At 36.3% G+C, this 23,771-nt stretch overlaps 1 protein-coding gene across 1 annotated transcript in view; it reads right to left on the bottom strand.

Annotated features, from left to right (window-relative positions):
* Nucleotides 1-23,771, bottom strand: part of LOC118277207 (uncharacterized peptidase C1-like protein F26E4.3) — a 72,480-nt gene that overhangs the window by 24,896 nt on the left and 23,813 nt on the right. The window lies entirely within an intron of this gene.

Raw genomic sequence — 23,771 nt, 5'->3', positions numbered from 1 at the left:
TTAAACTATTTAACGTAGGTTTAGTTTGATATCGATTATTTTACTGTAGTTAGTTTTTTTAATAAAATTGTAAGTCTATTTTTTTTTTTTAATTAGATTAGATTTAAGTCGTTTCTTTTAAATTATTTAGTTTAAGCTTGGTTATTATAGTATAGAGGATAGGTTTACAAGCTATGGTCGACAGTGAGAGTGCATGGGACGGAGTCGCTTCCTTCTGTGAACAAGTCATGTTGGCAAAGGAAGCGGCTGAAAGGGAGAGGGAATCAACATCTTTTCCCTCCCGCCGTAGACGCGCCGATCGTCAGCGCCGTGAGGCGGCAGCCGATCTACGACCTCCATAGGAGAGGCCTGCGGGCGACTGACTGGGGGAGTCAGACGTCCGCTGTATAGGCGAGAGTAGGCGTTAGCGTAGTGTTCCACGCGCGCTACTCGAGGAAGGGAAGCAGCCTCCCAGGGCCGCTAACGTGGCGGGACCTGCCGCAAACGTAGCGGTAGGTCGAAGCCTGCCGGGTGCGGTGAATCCGCGAGGGCAGCCCGGATCATGGCCACAGGCAGTGGAGGAACACCGCGGTGGTTTTAGCCGGTAAGAGTCCGGCACACCCCCCCGTCGTCCCCACGGCGTGGGAAGTCCATGAGGATTTCCATCGCGATACAAAAAAAAAACAAAAAAAAAAAAAACATAGAGGATAGGTTGTAATATAGTTTCTTTTTTAATTGTTATAAATTCGTAATTCGTAGCTTTCTTTAGTTTTAAGTTAGTTTAAGTCCGTTTTTAAACTATTTTTTCAATGCCCTAAGTGAGTATACATCTATTAAATTCAAACGCAGAGCTCATTATGTTAATTTTTGAAGAGTTCCCTGGAATATCTTCCACATCTCATTTTTGAAGAGATCCCGCGAGATCGGGAACTTTGTGGTTAAAACCAAAAATTTGCCGGAAGTCACTATTCCACGCGAACGAAGTCGCGGGCAAAAGCTAGTTTGTAATATAAACAATGTGAGGTGCGAAATTACTACGAAAAGCTAATACAAACAACTAGACTTCCTGAAAAACTATACCTACTGCTGAATACGGCAAGGTTGAGTTAAAGTGTTTCAAGAACACAATTATGTACCTAATTGAAAACGTTAAACAGCTGTCAAAACAACAATTTTTACCCACTTGAATAGTTTGCGTAAAACATATTTACAGAACCAAAACATATTTTAGCACATAGAAACAAAAGAATAGACAAAAAAAAAATAGAGCACCTAACTAAAGAAAAAAAATATTTACACAATACCTAATAAAGTCGTAATTGGAACGTTTTGAAACATTGGCGCGCTGTCATTATGATTGACGGCGTGACAGATGACGTCACCTGTCAATCATCGCCGACAATGACATTGATACCAGCCAGTAGGCGGTTAGAATAAATAAACATTGCAATAAAAGTTGTTTGGATACTAGTAGCATGTTGCTTTTATGTTCGTGACTTGAAATGTAACGATAGAACGGATATTATGACGTTTTGTAATCAACAGAATCGTAGATAATCTAGATATGATGTTTAGTTATTTCAAGAATGGATAGAGATTTTTTTTATTGAGGAGGAAAATCATCCAATGATTTCTCCCGCCTTGTGTGACGCGACAGGAAATGTCAGACTGTTTCTGACTAAAAAACACCCCGTTCCTAGTTCCTATTCCTGCTTTGCGAGCCGGAACCCCGGTAACCCGCTAAGCAGTCCGCAGCGGATAGAGATGTTAAGACACATTTTTCGACACAAAAATTATGCAAGAATAGATTTATTAACATGAAAGTGTTTCATACCAATAGACGTATAATAAAATTACAGTGGCTAGCTTATTTATAAAACAAAAAATTATAACAAGTAAAGTTTACTCAGTTCAATTATTGAACTTGAGCCCATTCTCAGCCCACTCAGCCGTTTCAGTCACAACCGACTATTAGAAGGCAAGCAATTATGAAAATGAATAAGTATGCATTTTAAAGAGAACGACATTCTTACATAGTGCAATACAACGTCTAACTTTACGAAGCTAAAGTTAAATGGGATACAAAGTCCATCAAGAGTGTTTAGTCAACTTCTAACACATTGCAGAATTATATACAGATTTCTAAACTATAAAAGCAACGTCATGCCTTTTATCCCCGAAGGGTTAAACAGAGGTGCACATTACGGCACGTAATGCCACTATGATGTACACCCACTTTTCATCATTTCTGTTATAAATCACATGTAATAAGGGGTGAACCTATTGCCATATAACACAATTCCAAACTCCGTGCTACTACTGAGAAATTTTCGAAAAGTCGAAAAAAGCCCAAAAATACTTTGCCTGGCCCGGGAATTGATCCTGAGACCTCTTGTCCGACAGTCGCACTTGCGACCACTGGACCAACGATTCAGTCTAAAATGATAATGTATTATTCTAAAAATTAAATAACCTACGTCTATTTAAAACGGTGACTCATTGTTATTTATTTTTAATGTTTTCTAAGTAAGTCCTTCATCGTCAATGCCCAATAATTTTCGTAATAAATATGCTGATGTAATGGAAATTCGTAAAAATACATAACTGGTTTATTGATACTTGTTATCATATCAATGATATTATGTATATTTTGGTTTAATTTACGACGTCTATAACAACTTTGAGACAAGTTCATGATTGTGGGTCTACTTAAAAACTCTTTTATTATAAGTAATGTCTTGCCTTCTGTGTTCCCAACAACAACATGCTCTAGCACGAATGGGCCGGCTCGATCGGAGTGAGTGAGGTTACCGGAGGCCCAATTCCCCCCTTCGTAATCTTCCCAATCCCTGATTCCCCAACAACCCTTAAATGCCTAAACCCCAAAAGGCTGGCAACGCACAATGTACATACTTGTAACGCCTCTGGTGTTTTAAGTGTCCATAGGCGATTGCTTACCATCGTCTGCTCGCTCGGCGTGTTCCATAAAAAATAACCACCGAAGGCAAGAGATCGTGAAGACGTTCCCCAACGAGATGGAGCCATCAGGATTTTATCAGATACAGGATTCATATATTATTCGTTTAGTCAACTTGATAGTTTCTTCAGTCAATAATAAATTATTTCGATTTTTCAATACAATAAAATATAAAAAAATAATCACGCTTTTATTCATAGATTGATTGATGATCTACTTCATTTTCGTATTTTTCTACCTAAATTTCTAGAAATAAGTCTGCTATTTGACGTAACAATTTGATGACGTCATATTATTATACAATTTGACGTAAAAATCTGTTGACGTCATATCATAACGCACTATTTCATACAAAATTCGAAGAAAATATCGTTTTAGAACTGACTAGTAGGACTTCTTACTCATCAATGTGTTTGTTTGTAGTTTAACACTGATTGTGTTTGTGTGTGCTGGTATAACAGCAGGAGTCAAACCCCGGGACATCGGCTTTGATACTTAATACCAATGTACCAGTTAGAAAAGGTCAAGTTAAATAAACTGGTATAGAGTAACTGAACGTTATTTTCAATTCAGTTTTCAATAGGACACGTACATATTTCTAATTGTTCTGTAAATAATTAGACATATCTTTAATTCTATAGGTACATAGAATAAAATCATAGGAAACTCAAAACTGTACATTAAATTGTGTATTGTTTTTAATAGTTCATCGATATACGAGCAGAAGCCAAAAATAAAAACTAAACTACTGAGTTTTATTCAATTTTATGCACGATATTATTTTAAGATCACGTAAAGAACTGTAAAATGACGTAACCTTATCACCTGAGTGGTTTCATGGACTGACAAAAAGAAAACAATTTGAAGATCTTCAGCTGAACACCTGAAAAAAAAAACCTAAGTGCAACTGGCACGCTTCTAAATAAAAAAAAAACACTACATCTCAAAAGCGATTTTTTACTACGAATAAAAACTTTACAATTGATGGCACAAAAAATTGGCCATTTAGTTATAAGAAAGAAAATTGACTTTTTAGTCTAAAAATAATAAAAAAATATGTTTTTTTATTTCAGTAAAATGTCTACTAAATGGTTATGTGTATTGGTTTCGATAAAAACTTCTTTCGACAAAAAGTTCTAAAAGGTTTTTTACTAAAAAAATAATGGTTGAGAAGTTGACGATGCCACTTAATAGATTATTGAAAAATTCTCGTAGTAACACGTTGTAAGAAACTATTATCCAGTTTATAATTAAAACCGCCTTTACACAGATGTGTTGTTTGTTAGATAAGTTTTATAATACTGGTCAAAACCGGATAATATATAATATCTTTTTCTCTCATTGACAATATCAATATTACCTACACATAATAATTAGATCTTTGGTTTATTATAATTAGGGTTGATTTTCAATTAACAGACAATACTTATTTGTAGAATAAAAATGCATTTGATGATATGATATTGTCAAATTTATTCCCCCAATAAAATTATCTGACTTTGGAAAAACCAACCCTCAGTGATTAAATATAAGACAGAAATCTGCATCTAAATTAATAATTTATAAACCTATTTCAAGTATTTCTTGCATCCATAAGGAAATACAATCACAAGACACATGTAGGTGGTGGAAATACAATCTGTCCAGCACAGCAAGTTACAAAATAAATAGGAAAGAGGAAAGGCATGTATAAAGTATTTTATAGTTATTCCAATCATATTTTATAAACACATTTTGATTGATGATTTAATTGATGTGATATGGCGGCCCATTCAGTACTGATTAGGTTTTTTACTATCTATGAACAAAAAACTAGAAGCTACCGTTCGTTTAAATATGTAATTAATAGTAACTGGCTTGTTGATTGAGTGATTGCTATCAGGGATGGGTACTCAGGATCGATTCCGGTTTTAAGGATTGCAATAGCTTGGAGTCGGTCAGTTTTATTAGAACCTGGCCTCACACTAGAATATTCTACTGAATTGCGAGAGCGTTTACAATTCGCATACACATCACACTCAAACATGGAACAACTAGTTTTGGCACACAAAGAATAAGAAATTTATTGTATGGGATACACTTAGTGAACAAAAAGCGGTTGGTTTTTTGTGAGTGAGCCTTGGGTGAGGTGAGAGGAAGTATCAAACTCTTATACAGTCAGGATATGAGCTGCCTTGAGTGATAGGATACTTATTATCCCACGGCACAATTAACGCAGGCGAAGCCTCTGGAAGAAGCTATTTATTACATAAATATAAACATTGTAAGTTACCCTACGTACTTTCGAAGGGAAAAATCGGCAATGTTAAGAAAGGTTTACTTAACAATTGTACACAACATATTTTGTGCTTGCATACATAAATGTGACATTAATTAGTCAGTATAATTTCTAGGTCGCCTCGTTACAACGAGTATGCAGAAATAACGAGCACAAGTTATTAAATGGTTTGATTCCCAGGTCGGATTAAGTATTGTTAACTTCACGCCTTTTATCCCCGAAGGGGTAGGCAGCAACAGCAGGGTAGGTGCATTTACACGACACGTAATGCCTCTGTACAATGTACAGCCACTTTTCACCATTCATATTGTAAGTCCCATGTAATAGGGGGTGAGTCTATTGCCATATACTGGACACAATTCCAGACTCTGTGCTACTACTGAAAAAAGTTCGAAAAACCAAAAAATGCCCAGGGTATTGTGGCTGAAGACATCGGGATGAAATTTAGAACAGGGGTAGATTATAGTTTTTAATAAAACACATTTAATCCAACGGCGCCGCCTTCGAAGCGGCCGGCAGAACCTAGTTTTTTAATAATAATGATAGATTCTTAGGTACAACCTAAGAATCTATAAAAAAAATGACCTCAGTTTAAAATAGATATTATTAATCAATCGTTTTATTCTAAACGAATAATCAATAGCCAATTTATTAGTGTTTTTGAAACCAGTTTTTTAGCAAATTTCATTAAGAAACCTATTTCATGCATCTCAGAAGTCATTTTAAAATGTAAACGTGATGTTTTAATAATACATTCTACATAATACGTGGTAACATATAAAAGAACTTAAAAAATATTGGAACCAAGTTAATCTTTCGTAAATTACAATATTATAATTTTGTTTTGAAAGTATTTTTATTTTGTTATCTAAGAGTATTTTTATTTGTTGTTAAACTACTTTGAATATGTATTATTTTATGTGAGATTTTTCAAAGACAAAATTTGCCATACTCGTAGAAATAAAATCCGAAACTCAGTAGTAATTAGTACGAGTTTGCTTTACGTTTAACGAAATCGAAACGAAAGCGTGTTCGATACTCTGATTGGCCAGTGCGAATGAACCAACGAATCAGAGCACCACCGAACGCGCTTTCGTTTCCATCTCGTTAAACGTAAAGCAAACTTGTACTAATGAGTACTGAGTTTACTGCACTCCTTCGTTTCACATGGGCACATCCTCTCGACCAACGACACATTAAATTTTTTATACCTGCTATGTATTATAATAATTGTGTCCAATTTATTTTGCTCGCCAGTGTACGCGCACTAATAATAAATAGTACGTTGACACTTCGCTGTGACACTACAGTGTACGAAAATAGCGCATTATATCAGTGTTTCAATGGACAGGTGTTTATTTATTTTATTGTTTCACTCCACTTTCCGAGTTTAAAATTATTATTTTTGAACGAAGGAAACTTCTCGATTTTCCCCTGTTTATTTTCTATGCGATTTTCCTGTTTTTTTTTTTGTTTTTTGTATTATCGTATTGTTTAATTTTGAATGGGACTAAGTTTATAATATAATTATTTGTCACCGGCCATTTATTTATTTACACCTTAGACGCGTAGTTGGAAAATATGGTATTGGAGAGAGAAACGAGAGAGGTGATCGTTTTCTGCAATTCTGCAGTGAAGAAGATCTGACTATCGCAAACACCTGGTTTAAACATCATATCCGTAGGCTATACACGTGGATATCGCCGGGGGACAGATACAGGAACCAGATAGATTATATTCTTATAAAATCTCGTTGGCGATCGTCTGTTCTGAACGCCACTACCTTTCCTGGAGCGGACTGTGGGAGCGATCACCAGCTCCTTGCTGCTGTTCTAAGAATACGTTTCAAAAAATTAAAGAAACCAAGCAGAACACCAGACCTCCGAAAAGTAGACTACAGCGGATTTAGACAGAGCTTCAAGGACAAGATTGATAATCACCCTGGAAATGGCGTAATCTCTTGGAGTGGCATGAAGGAAGTCATAATACAGGCAGCTAAAGAAAACGCAGTTCATAACACCTTGATGAAGAACTTCATTACAAAAGACACCGAGCGCGCTATAACGGAGAGAAGAATGCTAAAGGAAAAAGGATTGATCTCGGAAGAAGACCATCAGCGATATTCTGATCTAAGCGCCGAAATACAACGCCGATGTCGGAGAGACAAAACTGACCGGATTAATAATCTCTGTGAGGAACTGGAAAGGAACTCTTTAAAGCATCAGACCAAAGACCTTTTTCAGAAAGTTAAAGATCTCACCAGAACGTGCGCTTTCAAAACGTGTTCAATAAAAGCAGAAAATGGAGTACTACTTACAAATGTGAAACAAGTACTTAGTCGCTGGAATCAATACTGTAGCCAACTCTATGATGACGTTTCTGCTGACTTAACACCATTACCCTGGGACATACAGGAAAAGGAACCAGATATTTTACCAGCTGAAGTAGAAAGAGCGGTGAAAACTCTAAAACCTGGTAAATCTCCTGGCAAGGATGGAGTTCCGGCGGAACTTATTAAAAACTGTGGCGATGAAGGCATAGCAATGTTGACCAACATCTGTAACGCTATTTGGAACACTGGGCAATGGCCGGAAGAATGGACCGAGTCGGTTTTTGTACCACTTCATAAAAAAGGTTCTACCACGGAATGTAGCAACTACAGAACCATTGCATTAATTTCGCATGCCAGCAAAGTTCTCTTGAACATCATAAACCATCGGCTCCATCATTACCTTGACCGCCAAATACCCGAAGAGCAAGCTGGTTTTGTTAAGGGTAAAGGAACCAGAGAGCAGGTTCTCAATATTCGGCAGATAATAGAGAAGAGCCGAGAGTTCAACAACCCCGTAGTGCTATGTTTCATAGATTACAGTAAGGCCTTCGACTGCGTGAGATGGGATAAGCTATGGACGGTTCTTAGAGAGATGGGAGTGCCCGAACATCTCGTTCGCCTTATTCGTAACCTCTACGTGAACAACCGCTCCTTCGTAAGAATCGATACCGACTGGTCTGATGTATTCGTCACAAAGAAGGGAGTTCGACAAGGTTGCATACTCTCTCCAGTTCTGTTCAATATCTATGGAGAGTACATAATCCGCAAAACAGTCGAGAACTGGGAGGGAGGTTTTCCGATAGGAGGGAAGCGCATATGTAACCTTAGGTATGCCGACGACACTGTCCTTTTAACAACATCCATGGAGGATATGCGACTACTTCTGCAGAAACTGGAGGCGGAGAGCTTGAATCTGGGTCTAGCCATCAATAGGAGCAAAACTAAACTTATGATAGTAGACCGTGCTCAGAAGTTAGCTGATATTGATGACATTGGTGTAGACGTCGTCCAAAATTACATCTACTTAGGCTCCCAAATATGTAACGATGGCAGTTGCGAGCCGGAAATAAGGAGACGTATAGCTATGGCCAGGGACGCTATGACCCGCCTTAATGGGCTGTGGAAGAATAGGGGCATCACCAACACAACCAAAATGCGCCTGGTGAGAGCATTGATTTTCCCGATATTCCTGTACGGCGTGGAAACATGGACCATCAAAGCAAGAGAGAGGCAAAGGATTGACGCATTCGAAATGTGGTGCTGGAGGCGGATGCTGAGAATTCCGTGGACTGCCAAACGCACAAATGTGTCAATCCTTTCACAGCTTAAAATCAAGGAGCGTCTCTCAGCTACGTGCTATCAGCGTGTGCTGAGCTACTTTGGCCACATAATGAGACGCGAAGACGACAGCCTCGAGAAATTGGTCATTGTTGGAAACACGGAGGGCAAAAGATCCAGAGGCCGCTCGCCGACAAGATGGTCTGACCAGCTCAAGACCACGAAAGCAACAAAGTTTTATAGCGTCGTTAGCATAGCATCAGACAGAAGCCGATGGAGACAATTCGTGCGCGCCAGAATCACCCACCATGACCACGATCTTCAGACATGAAGGACCGACCAGAGAGAGAGATTTATTTATTTAAATGTGTATGCACTTGAAAACTTAATAACTTTATAGGCTCACCCCCTATTACATGGGACTTATAACACAAATGGTGAAAAGTGCACATTGTACAGCGGTATTAAGTGCCGTAATGTGCACCTCTGCCTACTCGAAAAATGGCGTGACGTTGCCATAAACCACACCTAGTCTCAGTCTGTTTTCCTAAGTCATTAGACGAAAAATGCACAAAAAAATTCAAGGTTAATTTTAGTATTTTGATACTAATTAGCATACTGGCAAGTCGTGAAGGTAAAACCTATAAAGAGTGGTATGCAGAAACATAAATAAGTGGTAATTGTTCGCATACAAAAAATGTTTATTTTGCAAATATTCCGCATAATAAGCTTAATAGAAGCGTCTACATAGACCGCCTATTTCTGTAATATAAACAAAGCGTACCGTGAATTGCCTCTATTGTATTTTTTTCTTATTTACTGTACTTAATGACCGTACTATGATAGTACTAAGAAAAGTAAATATGTTTTAGTGATGGGATCTACACCACTATCACCATCGTCAACATCAAAACAGCTCGAGGTAGTCCACTACCTCACTATGGGTCTCCTTTACATACAGTAGAGGTTTTGCTTAGTGAGCGGAAGATCGCAGTATAAAAGATTTTTTTTTATAGAATAGGTGGCAAAAGAGCAGACGAGTCAACTAATGGTAAGCGATCAGCGCTGCCCCATGGACACCCGCAACATCAGAGGAGTCACAGGTGCGTTGCCGACCTTTTAGGAGTATGCTCTTTTCTTGAAGGTCTGAAGGTCGTATCGGTTCGGTAATACCGCCGAAGACAGCTCATTCTCAGGTTTGTTAGAGAGCGCTGCTGCCTGGTCTCTGTCTAATGTATAGGATTTAATTGGTTTACAAAATATGTATATTGATTCCCGCGGGGAGAGTACCTACCTATAAGAAAAGGCAAATGCAGTCTGCTACAGAATTATGAAGACGATTTTTAAGTAAGTTTCTATGCTTTCGTCACAGCAATGACGTCAGTATTGAAGACCTACGTCATATCACTATATGACGTAGGTCTTTTAGGATCGTTATTTTAAAATTACGTCATTATTAGTGAATAATTTTAAAATAACGTCATTATTAGTGAATAATGACGTCATTTTAAAATAACGATCGTCAATTAGTGTTGCGCAATACATGGACAATTCTGACGAGTGACGAACTACGGCGACGCGACGGCGACTAAATGTCACTGTCACTTTCGTATAGTGATGTGATCGCTCAAGGTTAAACATATCGATAAATCACAATACATTTTTTGTTTTGATTTTTATTCATGTTTTTTTGAATACGAAGTAGTTTTTTTATTAATTGATTGCGATTAATCTAATTGAATGTCAGCGTTAATTATTCTGAATAACATGAATTCAAGGTTTAGTCGCACGGAGGATACCGAAAAATAGTCTTTGTTTTAACAGTTGGCTTACTTTGAAACAAATATTTTGTAACTAATAACCTTGATGAGATAAGCATGTTCTACAAAACATTGTATCATAACTAGATTGATGCTACAAAACATAAACTAGTGACGTGAATTTGCCCATATTTTTTTATGAAACACGCCAGTAAACGAGCAGACGTATCACCTGATGATAAGCAATCACCGCCGCCCATGGACACTTGAAACACCAGAGGCATTACAAGTGCGTTGCCGACTTTTTGGGGGTTAGGAATTTAAGGGTTGTTGTTCGGGAATCGGGGATTGGGAAGGGGACAATTGGGTCTCCGGTAACCTCACACACACAATGAAACACAACGCAAGCGTTGTTTCACGTCGGTTTTCTGTGAGGCCGTGGTATCACTCCGGTCGAGCCGGCCCATTCGTGCCGAAGCATGGCTCTCCCACACTTATATATATAAATAAAAAGCAAACGTTTATTTTCCTATATCACTTACGTAATCAGCTTGTTAATCTTTCCAATTATTTTAAATTACAAAATAGAGTTTTGATTTACGATGTATTTTATTAACTGCTAACTGCCCTTTGACTGGTTTTATTGTTTGTACTGCCAACTGTCTCGTTTGTCGTGAATTATTGAATGTATTGAGATTCTTAAAGTAAAATAGTTTGAGTTAGAGTTTAGAAATATTTTTTCATCATTCTATGAAATTTGACAGATAGACCATGAGTGTCACAAAATACAGATATCTGACATGTATTTTTGAATTATGGATGGATGAATTGTTAAGATTCCAAAACCAAAATAGTTTGTAAATAAAAGTAAATAGATTCCAAATCCTGTAAAATGTGACAAATAGACCGTGAGTGTCACACAATATTGACATTTAACATGTAACTTTTTTGAGAATTTTCCCGGAATGCAAATGTTTGATGTGAATTATTGAAGTTGAGATTCTAAAAGCAAAATTTTTCCCTCATTCTATAAACGTTGACAGGTAGACAATGCATGTCACACAATATTGACATATAATATGTTGAAATATAAACGTTTGGTGTAAATCTGTAAATCTTCAAAATTGTTGAGATCATAAAAACATACAGCATTTTCAAACTATTGAAAAATTCATGAATTTCCAGCATTCTATAAAAGTTGACAGTTAGACAATACATGTCAAACAATATGGACATTTGACATGTTAAATTTGTAAGGAGTTTCGCGAAATATAATTCGGTAAAAACCCGGTATGTGTAGGCGCTTGTGGTAGGTAATTTAAATATTACTATTTGAAGTTACACGCGTGCCATTCTTATCTCTTATCTGTGTCGCGTATGGAAACAGATAAAAAATATTTGTTTATGTTATTTGATCAAGATCTGGGTTTGTGTTGAGGAGATTTGGGCTTGCAGAATGTTAACGTCATAATATTTTTATTTCATTCTTATTGTAGTATGTCATGAGGGCAATATTATCACAAGATATTTTTCCGTTTGTCAAATACCTAGACTATTTATAAGTAAAAGTTTTACGTGAACTTGCTTTAATATAACTACGATTACGGCTCGTCGCATTCAAAGAGCCATCAGGCCACCACAGATGGGGCTCAGGAGGACTGATGCCCGACCCGGAGTTGCGGTCTACCTCGCGGCTTACCGAGGCTCTGGCTCTAAGACCAGGAGTAGAAAAACGGGGTGGTTTTTAGTCAGTAAGAGTCTGACACTTACTCTCGCTTCATCCAAGGCGGGAGAAGGCATTACCCCCTCAAAAAAATCAGAACACCCACATTCAGAACCCATAAATAGATATAGATTAATGCGCAAAATCTAAACAAAACCTTGAACTATATCAACAAAACACGCCATCGGTAACTTTCTTCGCAAAACTAAGCAATTATACCATCAATCATCTCTTATATAAAGATTAATTCATTGCATGTGCATTAAACAAAGTAGACATAGTGATACAAATAGGTCACCAGAGTTATAAATAGGTCCCAAATGATTGATTCGAGTGAAATTCGTTTGCACACCAATTTGGGTCAAGGAAGTATGCTTGATTTGGCGAAAATGGTCTCTAAACGTATATTAATGAGGTCCATTTAGTGATTTAGTGTAATGTTAGTAGGCCTATGAGTCTGTTTTATCGTTTATCTTTTTCCAAATGTAAATATTAGGTCTTCAGTCAAACATTCTTTGAACGTTATCCTATATTTTTCGCGATGTTTTGTTTTTGCGGATTTAAGGTCACGTCAGTTGTGGAATTCTTTTGTTTATTTCCTTTGAAATCTTTGTGATTAAAGTGACAGGGAACATGGGTGGGAAGATTATGATGTTATTACAATTTGTCTGGTGTTTATTGGAATTGTCGGACTAAAAAAAAATATTTTGGTTTATTGGCGTAAAATTGTTATCAAAATATGCTTTGCTTTCATACTACACAATACTTTTTATAAAATTAGTTAAATAATGCACTATATAAAAAAATATCGACAAAACTTTTTCTCTCACTTTTACATTGCCCAATACTAAAATTTTCTCTTTTATTAGATAAATACGTTCACTAATCGCACTTACATGTCGTATATAAAAACACTATTAGTAGGTAATAACAATATTTCTTTAGAATACAAAAATGATCAAAGATTCACCAATGGTTTAACTTTGATCTCAATTTATTTTTTGACACAAGAATCCAATCATGAATATTTGAATTTCGATCGTCATATCGAAAATTTTTTTAGTGATGTGACACTCATTTAATTTTTTACGATAAATCATCGATATTTTTATAAACCTTGTTATGATTGATATGTTTGTGTTTGATATTATGTCATTTTTATTCGGAAGGAATAATTGTTTATTCATCGTTCGATTATAGATAACTATGACGATTATAAAGGCCTTCCGTGTATCTGATTAAACGGTTTTATTGACATTGTATTTGTTATTTTTGTTATTCACGGTCAAAGTACTACTGGTATTATTATTATTTCTCTTTGATATAGATACGATCTGTCAACCAGGTGAAAATTATATTATAAAGATTAAAATATGTTTGTGAATGTATTAAGTTATTAAGTTTGGGGGTGGGAAAATGATTGAATTTAATTAATTGATTAATTTTTAATGTAATTAACTTAAAATTAATGTTTGGAATAAAAAACAAACGTCAATGTTAATTTTTTAATAAAATAATCATTTTTTCTTAAAATTATGCATGACAAAAAAGGGTTTTCTTAAAAAAGTAAGTTTTTTTTTAGTTTTTTTTTTACTTTTATCAATACCGTGTATGGCCTCCCCTCTTCTGAACACATTCTTGAAGTCTGGATGGCATACTCTCAACCAGGTGTCGCACCGTTTCTTCTGGAATTTGTTCCCAGCTGGTTTTGAGCACATTAATGAGTTGTGCTTCGTTGTGCACAGGCTGATTTGTGTTCCGAACGCTTCTTTTGAACAAGTCCCACATGTGCTCAATTGGATTAAGGTCCGGACTGTTGGCGGGCCACGGTAACACCTGTATACCAGCTTCGTCTAGAGCTTCCCTGGTGGCTTTAGCTGTATGAGCGCGGGCATTATCGTGCATTAATTTGAATTCCGCACCAATTCTTTGTGCGAATAGCACCACATAGGGTCTTATGACCTGCTCAATGTATCGCTGAGCCGTTACTGTGCCTTCATTGAGAATGACAAGCTCTGTTCTACCAGAAAGTGAAATCCCCCCCCACACCATTACATTAGGACCCCCAAATCTGTCACTTTCATGGATGCAAGCACCTGAAAATCGCTCACCTTCTCGTCTCCAAACCCTAATACGACGATCATCACTGAAAAATTTCACTTTGGACTCGTCTGTGAATAATACCGTGCTCCAATCACTCATGTCCCATTGCTGGTACTGCCTTGCGAATGATAATCGGTTTGCACGATGCGCACTTGTCAATGGATTGCGTACTACGCGCCTCCTAGAGAATTGTTGATCTTCATGCAACCGATTTCTGATGGTTTGGTCACTAACGCGGGTACCCGTCGCCTGCCGCAAGCGGTTTTGTAAGGAGCGAGCGGTAACGAATCGCTCTCTGCGGGCAGTTAGGCGTATATAACGATCTTCCTGTGATGTGGTTGCTCGAATCCTGCCTGATCCTCGTCTCCTGGTGACACTCCCAGTCTCTTGAAATCGATTCCAAGCATTCTGGATCGCACGTCGTGAAAAACCTAGCTGCAGAGCTACAGAACGCTGAGAATGGCCCTCCTGAATCAATGTGATGGCTCTAGTTGTGGTCTGCAGGTCCATATGTCTTCGAATCCTCGGCATTGTTCTCTCAAAATGTTAATTCACGCTTAAACTTAGCAAAGTTTGTCTAATCACGAAGCAATCCAAAGTTGAACTGACTCAAAAGTTAAAAAATAAAGTCTTAAAATAGGGTAAATTCAAGTGGTTAAACAAAACTAACACATTCTACCCACTTAAAAAAAAGATGCAAGTGGTATTGTCGCATTAGTGTTTGTTAACACTTTAGTGAACACCACAAAAAAGAATTAGCCACTTAGGATCGCTTTAAAATTATAAAATTGAGTGGGACTTCAAAATAATCAAGTGGCCCTTATTTTGTTTTGACTAGTATATATTAATATGATATATGTCATGGCTATAATTATTATGCTACCGTTATTTATGATCAGCTTTTCTTAGGCAACCTTAGTCCGAAATGCTATTTTATGCTTCTTTCCGAAAAAGAAGAGTTTTAATAAAAAATATTACGCAGAGAATGATCAAGTTGGAAAACGAAATAAATACTAACTTCTGTTTTTCCGCAAGCAAGATAGAAACCCGTCTTTGTTACGGACAAATGTTGTTTTCATATGCAAGAGCCAAATGTATGTTAATAAACCGTAACGTCTTGTACCGAAAAGGACATTTGATGGTAAACAAACATTATGCTATTTGAAAATTGAGTCACGAACTGAATTTCCAGAAAGTCACCATTGTTAAACAAGTGGGTTTTGCCCAAAACTACATTCATGTATTCAGTTTTATACAAAAAATACTGCATAATATGCAAGTACCTATTTACAAGTAAGACTACTGAATATGGAATCTCAGATAGCCAGTTTGAGGAAAAGGTGGCATTAGGCTTCGATTTTGCATTTTAAATCCGATGCCCGTTTTTTACCAACCTTTCTTAAATTTTAAGGAAACTCTACTAAGCTAACAGACAATGGACAACCGGCTGCCGCACGTCTAGCGGGTTCGATTCCCGCACGAAGCAATTCTTTGTGTGATCACATAAATTGTTGATTCGGGTGAAAGTGTATGTTTGTGAGTGCACCCATGACACAGGAGAAAATCCTAATGTGGGAAGAGTCTGAATCATGGACTATGTAATTGTGGCCTGAGTTTGTAATTACTTCACTGAAACGCCTTTTAGTCTGGCCTGTCTTTAGAATTACTTCACTAATAAAAACGACTTTTAGGTAACCTTAAAATCCCAATAATGAAATATCATACCTATGTGGTAGCTATAAAGTTTTGTTTACTTTACGTCGACGTATCTTCCAATATTGCATCTTAAAGTACCAACATAAGGAAAATGTAGCCATTAAGTCATTCCCAAATTTCCCAGAATTAAGAAAAACAGGATCTAAATGCAAGGAAGACAGAGAACGGTATATTAGAGGGAAAGATATGGAATTAAAGCTTTTACATAATGCATGGCCCACTGTTTTTGTCTCAAGGACATAACATTTAAAATGGCTTCCAAATTTGAATAACTACGCGATTGTTTCTTAAGAAAAAGAGTTTTTTGTGATGTCAATTCGTATAATACAATTATGATACCAGTTACGTCATGCTCCTTCGAATAATCTGCAATGATGCATACTGCATGATTAATTTTTCGGCAGTTAAGTCATATCAGTTCCGTTATAAGTTTTTAAACTGACATGGTCAATAACACTATTAAGTATTAGAACTTATGACGCGATATTTACCATGTTTATTCACTTCGATGAGTTTCCGATATTTCGGCACTGTTAGTGTGTGTGTGTGTATTGTTCGCGTAAGTTCTAATAATAGTGTTAGTTCCGTTAATTGGAGTTGAATTTATAGGATTCGGCTTCCTTATAAGCTGTTACTGGTCTTCGGGATAGTTATATGGAGGTTAGAATTCCACTATTTCACTCCAAACAGCTGAGCGGTTTTGAAGATTTTCCCTATCATGGAGAAGAAAAGATATCATGTTCATAAATGCACGATATACAAAACTGCATCTCTAAATATGGAATAAGATATAATGATGAGGGGATATGAAAAATAAAAATCTAATTCCGTTAGTTTGGTAATGACAAAATATTAGACTCGTATTTTTTTTGTTTTGTCATATAAGATAACAATTTTTAGACAAAACGCATCAAAGATTAAGAGTGGGAGGAAATACGTTATTTCTACGTATAAAATGTACCTAGAAGTAACATCACACGACATTTCAAACCGATATAATTATCTTCGAAAGTATTTGTTTCCGTAAGAAAATAAGAAATACGTGTCTAATATTTTCAAATATTCTACAAGATGGACAATACATCTACCCTGTTACATCGTATGAGTATTCAGTTAAAAAGTTAATACAAAACGTAAAACAATTGCTACACGTTGCCTTAGATTGCGTGCCAAAGCAATAACTATCATCAGTACTTATTGGCACCCAGTTGAATGTCAAATATTTCAATACGACCGTCTTTTGTCTAATCAGTTTGCACATTTTCAGTAGTGATTGCAGATATGATATGATATGATAATGATATGATAGGTACCTTTTTTTAAAGTGGCAAAATCATTAAATGATTATCTGAATAAATAAATAGTAGAAAAGTAGCAAATTAAATGTTTATTAGTACCTACATATTATATCCAAACATTTTTAAGTCTTTAACTGCCAATAGAAAACTGTTGAAGGACTGTTGAAGGCAAATCTTCCGCTAACGTCGCGTCGGTCACCGGTAACCACCACGGCGTTCTATGTGTTAAGTACTGTTTAGGTAAAAACTTCTATAAATAGTATTATCATTTATTTATTTCTTATACTTGTTTATTACATTTTTAAATATTAAATTAAAAAGAAAAAAAAACTATAAATACTATTAGTTATTTCTTCCCAATACTACATATCCGTGCCTACAATTTTTGACCGAAGCAACTAGCAATAAATTCCGCCATACTTTTTTGTCTGGCAAAAGTAACACTCGACAATTTGCCAATACCACTTGTAGGAATATGACAAATGATTCAAATATGCAGCCATTTTTTTATTACTGATGCAATATCTGTGACAGTCAGTATCATGTGTGATGGACATGAGTGTGAGTAAGAACTATCCAAGAATTACTCAATGTGTGTATAAAACATTATTTGTTATATGCATAAGTTTAAAGAAGATTGATTGAGATTATAAGTGCTTGCACCGATGAAGGACTTTACTTAATTGTATATACTTTAAGTCCTCTTCGAGTAAAACTATTTCTTCTTCTATAATATTAGAAAATACTTTATGACAAATGTTTTGTCCAAGGTGATGACTAATTGATGACGAGTTTGTTCATGTAACATCAGCCTTAAGCAGTTGATTACAACTTTAACTATTATTACACAATATAAACATTGAATACCTTATTTTTTGGAAAATACGACTAGTTTTTACCATAACCTGTTTCGGTGTTTGGCGTTCTGTTTACTCCTTGTATTAATAAGACCAAGAAAGTATCCTGTAGAGAAGTTAACTCTAGTTTTCAGTGGAACTTTTTCCCAATCCTGAACGAAAAAAGTCACTGTTGTAGTGACAGCTATGGGCAGTCTAAAGAACCACAACCTAATCTTTTTTTTTACTTCAAATCGTGAAATCGTCATCTAACAACCTAACCTACCCCAATAAGAAACAAACCCAACAGTTTACATGATACCAGTAAAACAATAGTACCTATCCTATTACAAAATACTAACTAATATTACAAAATTCCACACATATTTATGTAGACTAGTGGTCGCCTAGTGGTCGAAATTCAACCATATACGATTTAATTTACAATACCACTTAACATACGTTCAAGGATAATTTTTATTTAACTCAAACTCAAACAATACTCTTTTATAAAACTCTTTTCATATAAGACGTGAGAATATCATCGCAATGTCTATAGATTTTGACGTTTTGTCAAATACGATCAGATACTATGCATGTGTGTGTAATGTTTTATTTATTGATTTAATGTACTTTATAAGCATTATTTTTGAAAAATATTAGCGTTCTTCACTTCTCCTACATATAAACTATAAGTGTACCAAATTTTATGCTCCTACGTCCGCGCAATTTTCGTAAAAAGCGGTCCAAAGTTTTTGCATCACGTATTAATATATAGATTTGATCCGTTTATACTCGAATATGAATGTACAATGCACACGGACATGCATGAAACAAATACTCGTGAATATGCGCCAGTACAAACACTATGTAAGTGCTTCAAGCGTTTAGGTTTTGAAACTAAGACCTAGATGTAAGGATCAAGTGAACTTAGGAATCATTCTTCCGTATAGTCATAGATGCCTGGGAGCTATCTGGATGTTTTGGTAACTATTTTGGGGAAGAGCTAATTTTAGGAACTGTAAGTTGTGAGTGAGTTTATTGTGATTCAAACTGCTAAGTTAAATAATTGTCAAGTTAGGCTCTAGTCTGGGGTAAAATTTCATTTATAAGCATAATTTTTGCTCTTCAGAATATTTAGTAAACCTATCTAGTCATTTATTTGATTTGATGATGTGATCTGATTGATGAGTCATCTAATTGATTTTGCTCACTTATTTTTTGAGGTGGAAAAATCATTGAAATCATCCCACCTGAGTAAAGCGAGAATTAGTGTCAGACTCTTACTGGTTAAAACTGTGATTAATGCTCAAATCTCTGTGTGAGCAGAGGCCTTTGATTAACAGTGGCCAGTTGGCCACTTATAGGCTGTTGCACTTATGTATGTATGATGAGTACACAACAAAGCAATCATACCTAATATAAAGTATACCAATTTATTTTCTCGAACAACTTTCCCCCACAAATAAAAAGGTTAATATAAACATTAATAACAATACATTCGACCTATTTATTTTATTATTTTCTTTTCCACAATACGTTGCACAGACGGGACAGAATATTGTGATGAATTGATACAACATTGACACAATTTTTAAACAGACTGTTTCATTTATTTGTTTCTGTATTAGATCGATTCGAACCAGATGGGAATTGACGTCAGAAAATCTAGACTAATATACTTTATTTATTAGGTATTAATATTTTTTTCCAGTTTTGTGTTACATCTTGTGTGTGTGACCTTAAGTGCGGGAGAGCCATGCTTCAGCACGAACCGGCTGGCTCGACCGGAGTGATACTACGGCCTCACAGAAAACCGACTTGAAACAACGCTTGCGTTGTGTTTCGTTGTGTGAGTGAGGTTACCGGAGGCCCGATTAACCCCTTCCCAATCCCTGATTTCCCAATAACCCTTACATTTTCAACTCCCAAAATTCTGGCAACGCACTTGTGTTTCAAGTGTCCATGGACGGCGATTGCTTACCATCAGGTGATACGACTGCTCGTGTTTGATAAAAAAAACTGCATTCAACCACAAAATCTATCTGATATTATATATTAAAAGGGAAAGTCTATTTTATCAAGTTTATTGCAGAAAACTGAAATCAGCCGTAAAGATAAACCATTTAATCAGATATACTTATCAGGAAAGTAGATACCTAATGCTTTATTTATTTAGGTACTGTCAATGGTGTCAAAGTCACCTTTTTTATACAAAGTCATTCACCTTGTTCTCGGTTGCTAAGGCTTAAGAGACTCATAATTTTTCGGTCTACCTACAATATGAGACATACATTCGGATGTAGGTACCTACATCTGCAAAGACTACGGGTTTTCGGTTTTTTTTCTTAGTTCTTTTCTATTTATCGTTTTTCGAAAGAAGTGGTTGGTTTTGTAATTGGTCAATGTTAAAGATTCTTATGAAATTGGTAATAGATATAGTTATTTGGACTTTTAAAATGGTGGACGTTGTATTTTTTTAACCGCTAGTTGCAAGTCGCTTGCAACCGGCCTATCTGGAAGTCATTAGGGGCGAACTATGTTCAGCAGTGGACGTCTTATTGCTGATATGATTATGATGATGATAAATCAATAAATCAATCTAATAATGCGTTTTATTACTTAACACGTTCACCGCTACGTCACTGGTGAACGACGCTTTGCGGAGGATTTGCCTTCAACAGTTTTCTTAATGCTTTAACCATACCTTCCATTTAAGCGAAACCTCCAGCATTCAAAATCCTAACAAACTGTATCGGTAATTTATTTCCACATCGGTAGTTACGTTTATTAAAACCACAGCACCGTACCTATTACCTAGATACCTACCTATGCCACCTATGTCGGCACTATGCCAGACTTGAAACACCTGGGTCAGACCTAAAAATAACGACTCATTACCACGACTGCAGTTACGCGGACATTCATAATTGCATTGTGACTTGTAATAACTTGCATCTGTGCACCGTGTAATCCGCTACTTCAAAGCGAGTTCAGTTTACAATGTAGTGCCGTGTGATTTGTTTAATAATAAATGAGATTTGCTACGTCATTGGTTTAGGTATTTATTGTTGTCTAGGAATTAAAACAGCTTAAATCTTAGGTCTTACTAGTATTATTTAAGTGTGGGAGAGCTATGTCTCGGCACTAATGGGCCGGCTCGACCGGAGTGATACTACGGCCTCGTAGAAAACCGACGTGGAACAACGCTTGCGTTGTGTGAGTAAGGTTACCGGAGGCCCAATTACCACCTCATACTCTCTGAATCCCCAACAACCCTTAAATTCCTAACCCCCAAACCATATACCATACTTATACCATAAAAAAACAAATGTTTGTGTGTTTATAATTTTGTCTTTTGTGCGTATGTTTGTTACTCAATCACGTCAAAATATCTGAAGGGATCGCGAAGAAATTTGGAACAGTGGTAGGTCTGAAATAACACACAGGACACTTATCTCACCGGACAGAGAGCGAAGCCACTGGCACTGGCAGAAGCTAGTACTAATTCATATTACCTGTAGTTACCGTTAAGACAAACAGATGTTGTCTCAACACAGGTGCGAATACATATGCAGAACATGTCCTAACTAGCAAAGTAAACACCTGTTTCACACTTTACTAAAACCTTGTTAAATATCCAAACAGCATCTCAAAATACCCAAAACAATTTAAACGATTTTCAACTTTCTCACAAATGGGAAAGGTTGAAAATGTTTTGTAGATGTTAGTGAGTTGAGGGGTATCTTCATGAGCTGTGGTTGTGGAATTTTAACTACATGGAAAACATATTCATTGATTGTCTGGTTTTATTGCTTCACGTCTAGACTTTTGATTTTCTCTCTTAGTTAAAGATTTGAATAAGATGTTCGTTGGTGCCCAATCAACGTATCGTATTTTTTATGGTATAAACCGGTAAACGTGCTGACGGATCACCTGATGGTAAGCAATCGCCGCCGCTCATACGCCGATTACCTACAATTTTTATTTTTTGTTTAGGCGTCTAGGTGTTTTCGTTTGGCCACCAACCCTTTCTGCCAGTGCGGGGAAGCGAAGATGTGGCCGAAGATGGAGCAAAACCTGGGTCGTATTTGTCAGGAAAAATAGAAGCCGGCAGATTGTTTCATTCTCTGGCTGCGCGGATTAGGGCTACTGAACTATTAATACTGAAGACGCTCTCTACTCTTTTGCACTTCTTATCCAACCTACTCTTCTACAACCATCACTAACACCTATTACCTTATCTCCTAAACAATACTATCTTGCGTGACCCGGAGATCGAACCCTAGACCTAGAATGTCGAGTGTCCACATTATTACATTACGTAGACACTGCCCATAAAGGAATTACCACTTTCCTAGCGCCGGGTAACTTTCTGTACTAGAACTGGGACATTGATTAATATTAATAAAGCTTATTTATGTCCAACTATTTATAACTAGCTTCTTTAACATCCCAGATCTTAAAGAATACTAGGTTTAAAGACGATACCAGACAGGGGTTCGTGCTCAAATAGCAGGAGTAGGAACGGTTTGGCTTTCAGGTCAGTAAGAGTCTGACCCTCTTGTCTCACCTAAGGCGGCAGAAATCCTTAGATAATTATAAATTATTAAAAAAAGACACTAGAATATTGTTTTATCCCAAACTATTAAAGAGAAATAAATCATTGATTTAAAATAGATTAAAATGGGTCTGTTGAAATCCAAAAAGAGAACGTCCGTGGAAAATATAGATCTCTAATTGTCAATTTCAAAGTGCAATCCTTATTCCGGGATAGTTTGGATTACGGACTAAGGGCAGGTAAAAATACTTAAAAGGAGTTTGGCCTTTTTAAGCTTCAATATTAACAAAAAAAATCCGTACTTAATTGGTCCTAATATGAATAAAAGGAGAATTCGAATCGATTGCTGACGTCATGTGGATAACGTTTCAATCAGATGTCAAGATCGAACAGTGAATTGGCAACAATTGTCCGGTAATACAAACTTGTTCGGGGTTCACGGTCAACGGTCTGGTTGTTACCATTCAAACGACCCATGGTTCATAGGACTTGTTTAAACTGGTCTTCTATACCGTAAATGAAGATAGTTTTCGTCAACATTTTTTTATATAGGTAACACTAAAAACATGATGTGGTACATTGTGTTAGCTTAAACTGAAAAAACTTCAATAAAACTGGCTCTCTAGAGTTAAACCGGAATATTCATTGAAATAAATACCTTTTTGTACCTATTATCTATTCTTTAGATCTTTAGATTATTTCTATATAATCTTATTTTGATCTATTCGCGTGTTTTTCAGTTGAAAAATACAATTTCATTTGTCATTTTTGTCAAAGATAACATCGTTCACTTGACATTGACTAAAATATTTACAAAATACTGACGTAAATGATTAAGTCCATAAGCACCTAAATATGTATAACATTCTTAGGAAAAATCATAGTATTTTAGTTTATAAATAAATATTTGTAAAAACTCCCATACTACAT

This window comes from Spodoptera frugiperda, chromosome 10, assembly GCF_023101765.2.
Source record: "Spodoptera frugiperda isolate SF20-4 chromosome 10, AGI-APGP_CSIRO_Sfru_2.0, whole genome shotgun sequence".
NCBI lineage: Eukaryota > Metazoa > Arthropoda > Insecta > Lepidoptera > Noctuidae > Spodoptera > Spodoptera frugiperda.
The sequence above is the reverse complement of the archived record's forward strand: the minus strand, read 5'-3'. Positions and strand labels throughout refer to the sequence as shown.